General features: G+C 41.2%; 1 pseudogene; it reads left to right on the top strand.

Annotated features, from left to right (window-relative positions):
- Window positions 1-7,191: 7,191 nt before the first annotated feature.
- On the top strand, window positions 7,192-7,318 carry LOC129325345 (U2 spliceosomal RNA; annotated as a pseudogene).
- The last annotated feature ends 1,325 nt before the right edge of the window (window positions 7,319-8,643 follow it).

Genomic DNA, 8,643 nt, shown 5'->3' with positions numbered 1-8,643 from the left:
TATGAACACTCATACAACAGTGGACACCAAAGAAGGCAAGTGTTGGCAGCTGGGCGCACACAATGGTGGGAAACTTACTGGCAAAGTGGTGCTGGCACGCTACATCAATGGTGCACAAGCAGAAAGGCACTCCATTGCCAATCAGCACCATGCAGTGAAATTTTTAAAAGTCACTTCTTTATGACAGTTTAGTGACAAAGCCAATAAATTATTACCTTTGAGTCCTTCGGTTATGTCATGTTTCTCTGTGCCTTGTAGTTTTGTTTCCATAATGAGACACCCCTCACCCTAATCTGCTTTGCAGCAGCCCAGGACTTCCTGTTTAAACCCACCAGCTCCTCTCCTGACCTTGCACTGTGAGTAAAAGCACACAGAAAGGGAGGACTAGATGTTGGTTTTTCCTTCACAAAAAGGGAAGTAAAGGGAAGATGGCCCTTTTTTTCCTAGTAAAATTGGGAGACTGGAAAGGCTGCCAGCCTCTTTTTCCAACTGAAACCATTAACCTAGAGTTGAATGAAGAAGACAAAGTGGTGGACAGAACTGAACAAATCCTCCAGATTGATCCTTCCAAATGGAATACTTACCTGGAAAGATGAGTGTGTGCATGTGCTAGTGTGCAATACATGCTGCTACATCCCTGTTATTTAATGGTGGGTTAACAGTTTTAATCAGAAAAAACCCAAAAGCAGGAAGGCTTTCTGCGCAAAATAATATTCCTTCTGTTGCTCCTTGATCCACTATCTTTGGATGGCTTCTTAAGTCACAGTGAGTGGCCACTAATGGCACCTAAGTGAAGGACAACAGCAGCAGAAGGCCACTGAATGGGCATCAACCAGCTCCACATGCGTGGGAAGGACCACCTCAGTGTGGCTCTCCCTTAATAATTGTTTTTTCTTTCTATTTTTCACCCTAATCTGCATAACATGAGCCCTTATGGCAGCCAGGACTCATAGGCCTCCCTCCTCAAACCCACATGTGCATGCCGATGTGCATGCCTTTCCTTGCATTGTGCATAAAAATGCACAGAAAGGGTTGGCAATGGTGATGCTGGTGCTGATGGCACCTTGCTATTTGCTGCTTCTCTCCATGGTGCAAAGAAACCTTTTGTGATTTGATCACTATGAGCCACTCCATGCCAATTCCAAAGCCATTGCCTAGGAAGCACTGAAGGAAAAGTGCACATCCCCTTCCCACTAATGGAGTTAACAAACTTTTTGGCTGTGGGAGTCATTACAGACTCATTTCCTAGATTTGGTTCAGCATTCCAGAAGCTGCTTTAATGAGCTGATCCAGCAATTTCTGTGTGTATTTCAGCTATTTTTTGTATGATGCACACCTCTACTAGCAACTTTCACTTCTATCATTTTCCTTTCTGTAAACCATCTCTTAAGAAGCCCTATAGTCCCACAAAACATTTCCCCTGCCATTCCTTTCACATCCTAGTTATTCTAGCATCCCACCTACCACTCCTATATATCTTAACTTAAAAATAATATTCTCTTTTTTCAAAGAGCCATGTGTGGTTGTCCAAATAGTCACAGGTTGCAGACTCCTGCTGTGGGCCATCCATTAGAGCATTTGTGTCTCTTTTTTTACTGGCTTTGCTCATGTGCCTTCAGAAACTTGACATGCAGATGTTTAACAAATGAATCTTGTCCCTGTTGCCATCTCATTGTCAGGAAAAAATAATTGCTAGGCTGTTGTAAAAGGTAAATAGAAGCAAACTCATGAGAAACCTGACAATTCGGAACCAAGAAGTAAGACACATCAGACTGTAGAAAGGGGGCTGGGGTTTAGTTCTACCGCATAAGGCACTGTCCAACTTTGTTTCCTAATCAGCTGAAACTTTGTCAGATCTGGGAAAGGTGCTCCATTAGATCTATAATAAACACAGACTATATTATAGATCCAATATAACTCCTTTCTCAGACCTGTATAATTTAAGAGAGAAGACCACTGTAAGATATTTGCTGTTAATCTTATAACTAGCTCAATCAGACTCACAGTAAAGACTGAGTTTTTAATGAAGAGACTAATCTGAAGCAGGACTACTTGGGAGTAAATCCCTTTTGGTATTTACTCCAAAGAAAGTGTTCTTAGGATTGCAGCCAGAACAATAGGGCTATGCTGTAAGGAATTGGTTCAAAGAGATGCGTTGGTAAAGGGATGGATACTGTCTGTTGAGGTAGATATGCTCCTACTGGGTAGTTCCACCTCATTTAATAGGTCATGTCAAAATATGTTATGTTTCAGCAATGTTTCATCATAAACAAACAAACAAACAAACAAACAAACAAACAAACAAACAAACAAACAAACAAACAAACAAACAAACAAACAAACAAACAAACAAACAAATATTACATGCCAACTATGGATTGAGAAATTCCTGTAGATTTGGGGTTAGAGCCTGGGGAGGGGGGGTGAGGAAGAGAGAGTCTACCCTCCAAAGCAGCTGTTTTCTCCAGGGAATTGTACTCTGGAGATCTCAGTGGGGTATAATGCCATACAGTCCACTCTCCAAATCAATTTGTTTCTTTTCATATTTCTGTAATGCATACCCACTTGTTTATTGAATGTCCTAGTTGTTGAAAATGGTGGAGAGTGCCTTCAAGTCATAGCTGATTTATGGCATCCCCTGGTGGGGTTTTTATGGCAAGAGTATAATAGAGGTGGTTTGTTATTGCATGCATCTGCAATGCTAGTCTTTGTTGGATGTCTTCCATCCAATTAATAACCAAAGCAAACCCTGCTTAGCTTCCAAGATCTGATGAGATTGGACTTGCCTGGGCTATCCAGGTCAGGCTGTTGAACATATTGACTTACAATGCATACTCCACCTTAAGTCTCAGTGAGAAAGGTGGACAACAAACAAACAAACAAACAAACAAACAAACAAACAAATGAACAAACAATCTATTCAATAACAAAAACTGTCAGTAAAACTAGTAAATACAACAGAACACCAGATTTAGCATAAATAAATACTAGGTGAAACTCAGCTGCAGATTCACTTATATATACAAATACTAATTTCTGACACTACCATATATCATATGCAAGATGGTATTGCTGAGAGGTATAGTGTAAGTTAAGAAGATGAGAGATAGAATGGGGAATTTCTGTAAAAGAGTATAGTTTTGTAGCTGGAAATTCTTATCAGATAAATTGGTGGAAGCTACTCAGAAAGAAACTGCTGTTTGGCCCAACAAGAAAACCAGCTAGCTTTTCTGAGTAAACTTTAGCTGATGTGGATAGAAAGAGAACAAATAGGTGTCTCACCATCAATCAACCTAGGCATCACGAGGATGGAGGGATCTCTGTCACAGCTAAGCACTGCAACTGCTTTGTGGTAATTTCATCTGGTCATTGCATCATCGATACTAACAGAAAAGAACCCAGTGAATTCCACCTATCACACAGTCCAAAGGCAAAAATGTTTGTATGGTGGAGGAGGATTTATGACCACAAGACTATCTGACAGAATACATAATGTACTAGAAAGAGGAAGTATTTCTAGAACTCACAAATGCAGCTGGTTGGGGGGGATTGCTATGGTTGTCTACGTGATGTTAAATAAGAGAGTCTGTTTATCATTGGAACTCACAGTTTCTGGGTATGTGTGGTGCTGAGCATTTACACACCCGAAAGGCATAACTTCTATTGATCTGTAACAAGCTAAAACTTTATACACACACAAAGGGTCTCTCCACACAAGACTCTTACCTAGGGACGCTCAAGTGAAACTCATTTCATGTGTTCCCCCGCCCCCCCCCTCCAACTTTCCATGAACTGGCTTGCACAGTCACACTTCAATTTGCTCCACATTAATACATTCACATGTTCCATATCAGTTTCTAACTCCGCCCCCCCACAAAAAAATCTTGCTAGAATTGGAACACAGATGCATCAGAGGGCTAACCTGGGCATGGCAGGGGCAGACTAGCCTGCATCATGGTAAGGTGAAATCCTTACAAAGCTGGAGGATGCAGCTTTAAAGCATAATATGTGTCAGCAGAAAAGGAATAACGGAACTACTATGTTTCCTCTCACCAACAACTTTTTAAAGAAATTTTTCTCCATTGCGACTCCATGACTGGAAGTGAGCCCTGCTGAGATATAAACAGCTAAAAAAGGCAGCTTTAGGGAACAAAGAACCGGGGGCGGGGCAGGGAGAGTCTTTTCTTTCCATGCAGCATCTTTGCTTTGTAGGTATTTGATACAACTAGGTTATGTTGTGCGACATCACATCTGTTTGTAGCCAGAGCTTAAAGGTAAGCAGCTGTTCCCAATAATGTGTTTTCCTCCAATGAGGCCATAGCATACACTGATGTGATGTCTAAGGGCCATTTATTACCTTATATTTTTTAGAAAGTTATCTAAGACATTTTAAGCATACTCTTAAATTGTTAGGTGTGAGTGTGCCAAATACAAGTCACACACGTGTACGCATGTCAGAGTAATGTGCTTCAGTATTCATCTCCATTGAGTGTACGTATGATGTCAAATCTGGGATCGCTTCTGCACTGTGTGAGAGTGGTGGGCAAAAGAATACAGCTAGACCAAAATGGGACTCTTTAGCCAGGTCATGTACAAGCTGTGCTGACTCAACTACAGTGGTTTCCATTTTACTTCCGACCTCAGTTCAAGGTGCTGGTTTTTAATCTTCAAAACCCTAAACAGCTTGGGTCCACAGCACCTGAAGAATTGCCTGTTCCCATATTCACCTGCTCACACTTCAAGATCTATGAATGAATCCTTCACAGGAAGAACCCTTCTGAGGAGAGTGGGGAGGGATTTGGAAGGACCATTTTTTACTGCTGCCTCCCAGATTATAGACCTCCCTGAGGAGATAAGACTGGTGCCATCTCCTTCAGGTCTTTGGAATGAAATTTAAACAAACTTCAGAAGGTCTTTGAATTATGTTTTTAAGTGGGAGCTAGTTTTGTATGCCTTGTAAAGTTGCCATTTTATTATATTTTGTTATTTTCATACTTTTATGGTGAAGACACATGAACACAGGAAGATTCCTTATACTGAATCAGCTCACTGGTCCATCAAGGTCTGTATTGTCCTCTCAGACTGGCAGTGGCTCTCCAGCATCTCAGCTGGAGGTCTTTCACATCACCTACGACTTCCTGATTCTTATTTTATCTGGAAATGCCAGGGATTGAACCTGGGACTTTTCACATGGCAAGCAGATGCTCTACCACTGAGCCATGGCCCCTCCCCCATGGTTCATTATCATCTTGTCGTGCACATTAATTTATGATAGAAAGGCAGATATAAATTGTCTAAACAAGTGACAAACAGAATGTTGCAAGGTATTAAGATGAGAAAGGTTCTATAGAACAGGGAATTTTGGCAGATCCATCTTGCATTGTAAATTAAAAATAACTTTAAGATCCATCTTGCATTGTAAATTAAAAATAACTTTAAGAAAGTTATGCTGGAGTGAGAGAAGCTGTGCTTTCCAAAATTCCCTCTTCTGAATGACTATTAAAGATCCAAGAAGTAGCCCTACCCTTCTTGCTACCATGCTAACTATTCAGATATGTTGATGTCAGTGTATGCCTTGGGGTAACTGGATTTTTTAAAAAAATGCTGGAATGTGCTGGTTTCTTTCAAACCTAGAATAACTTATTAAGTAGTAATCTGGAGAGCTATGAGAAAATATTTATAATGTTATACAGTTATTTTCAAGCCATTTTGCTCATTACATTTTGAATCTAGAAATTTCTGGTACATAATGTCATTTAAACATGGTACATAATATACAATTTCTGGTACATAATGTCATTTAAACAAATAGATGTGAATGGATTCATTTATCATTTCATGATAAGCAAGTATTAAATCATAGCATGGCTGTAAAACATAAGCAGGGGAACAATTATTTCTCAGTTGCTACTTATGTGGATATTTATATATTTAGGTATTTATCCCCAACAGAGGTTCAAAATGGCTAACAGCAGCATTCTCCCCTCCTCCATTTTTATTTTTACAATAATAAGCCATTTATTATTGTCGGCCTCCGATGGCAGGATGGGGATTTGAATCTAGGCCTTCCTGATCCTAGTCTATCACTCTAACCAGTACACCATACTAGCTAGCATTATGCCATGGATTGTACCTAATGCATAAGATCTCTCTCAGTGGCACCATTGTACACTTTAAGACTCCAATAGACGTTATATCTATTATGAAATTTAGCACCAGACTACATGTTCAATTGGAGGTCTTTTATTGGATTTTTAGATGTGTTTGTTCCTAAAATATTGTTGGGGGCAATTCAGATTGGGGCTACAGGACAGGCCAAAGAGATTTTTTATCTTTCCCCTTACAATGCCTTTCCCCCCATCAAACTTACCCCGCCCCCAGGGCTACAATTACCCTAGCAGAGAAATAAGATAGGCAAGTTCCAACAGAAAATGAAGTTGGCCCTCAATGGAAATGAAATGAAACTTGCCTGAATTTTCTGCCTTTGCTAAAACATTTTCCAAGAGAAGGTGGGGAGATATTAAAAAATCAAACAATTCTTTGAAAGTATCTGCGTTTCCATTTTCAGAAAGGATATGTGGTAGGGTCACTCCACTGAAATCACTTCTTTCCCCAAGCTGTAACAATTTTTCGAAATTAGTTTGTTCTAAATAAAAACCACCCAGTTTTTTTTATCTTTTAGGTACCTAGATTCAATTTGGGCTCTTGACCACCAATCTAAGTTAATGCCTTGTCTCAGCAATAAGAAGACTACAGGGCACTCTTGAATGCTAGATGATTGAACAAGCAGTGTCGGAGCAGCTTCAAGCATTCTAAGTGAGAACTTAGGCGGGACTTTGGGATGGATACTGCTTTGGCATTAGTCAACAGATAGACAGGAGGAATGTGACCCTGTTGATTCTCCTGGACCTTTCAACAATAGATCTGGGGACTACTCCATCACAGTGACTAGTCTTCTATTACTCATCTCCTTTATTCATACTAGTGTGTCTGGTTCAGGCTGCCCGTTACTCTTAAGGATGATCCTCCTAACACAATCTTCCTGTGCCAAAAATCAATCCTGGATGGGGGTGGGGATAAAAAGAAAATAAAAAAGGAAAAAATAGAAGCATGAAAGATTCAATGAGAAGATAAAAAGGAGGGGAGCTTTACTTTGGGGAGTTCTCTGATAAGCCAATAATTATATATATCATCGCTTCTCGGCCTTTTGGCTAAGATCAAGTGTAATAATTATATATATCTTTATAGGTTTCTGGTGATACACAAAGTTCCGAACAGGTTCAGGCAAGACTAATGAGGCCTGGTCAACCAACTCTCTATTTGACATCATCCCTCTGTTCTTAGGACTAAAACTGCAACCTTTTTCTCTAGGTCAGTCCTTTTTCTCATGTCAGAGTCCTCTGTGGTATTCCAAGGGGTTGCACTTTGGGCTTTCATTTCAGATAATGGCGTGCAGGCAGACTGTAAGCTGCATGTGCTGCCTCTTATCAATTGGGTACCATGCCAGATTGCGAGCAGTCAACCCGGCCTCCGCCATTTTAATAGCAGTTTTCATATGACTGCTCATGATATTAAAAGTATACAAGCCTCTGGGGTTTAAAATGGCTGCAGCACTGCCAACCAGAGAGCCCCTGTCGTTGCCAGATCCTGCCCTGGAGAACCAGGTGTGTACGGAATGCCGCATTGGAATGCAGAGGCATTGTGATGCAACTGGTCTTGCTGTCCACCCATGCTCTTGAAGGTCCAGAGCAGTAAAGGTCTCGCTGAGTCACCCCCACTTAACACATTCCTGTCCCTTCTCCCGTGATGAGATTTCCTATCCGTGATCGAGGAATTAATCAATTGGCATTCATAAGCATGTACAGTCGTTCCTGGCACATTGTATCCCCTCCCCAAAAACACTTAACCTGGCTCCGGTACTTCATCAGGAAAACTGTCCCTTTTGTGCAGTGCTGGAACTAGTTTTGCATCTGCTTGCATGCACCCTGACAGCCATCAACCAAAGTACTTGAATCCTTTGTTACACCCAGGAACCGACCATTAGACTCTTTGTCCTAACTGCCAGGAGAACTCTCCTCTGCCTTAAGGCACATTTGACTTATAAAGGTAGGGTCCTGGCCCCATTCAAATCATGCAAGCTTCCTGGCTTCTCCCTCAGGGTCACCTCCCTAAGTCTCTCTTCGTTCATGCTTGCTTGCTTTCCTGGATCAACAAGCACTGTTCCACACCTCTCTGGGCTGATGACGCAGGACGTTTGAAGCTTCTCTCCTATGGACTGGACCCCTTCCCAGGATAGGTAGATATGATTACTCCCTCTTGCTCTATTCCCATGCTTCTGGCTATCATTTCCTAGGACTCTCTCTCTCTCTCTGTGGTTATTTTCCCCAGTAATTGGCGTGTATGTGCATGAAGTTCTGTACCTTAAAATAAAATTATTGACTGATTTGAAGCAACAGACTCGCTTGGCTTATTGGGATTGGGACCCCGTAGACACAGGTGATTCAATTCCAGTTACCGCCTCTCATATAGCCATCTTCCTTGCCAGCTAATTCCCCCCATAAATCATATTTATGCAAGGAGACCACTTCAGGTAACAAGATGGGAGCTCCCTCTGGCACATTCTGCTGCATACACAATTCTGCA

Source organism: Eublepharis macularius, chromosome 2 (assembly GCF_028583425.1).
Source record: "Eublepharis macularius isolate TG4126 chromosome 2, MPM_Emac_v1.0, whole genome shotgun sequence".
NCBI lineage: Eukaryota > Metazoa > Chordata > Lepidosauria > Squamata > Eublepharidae > Eublepharis > Eublepharis macularius.
This window is presented reverse-complemented; position numbering and strand designations above follow the sequence as displayed.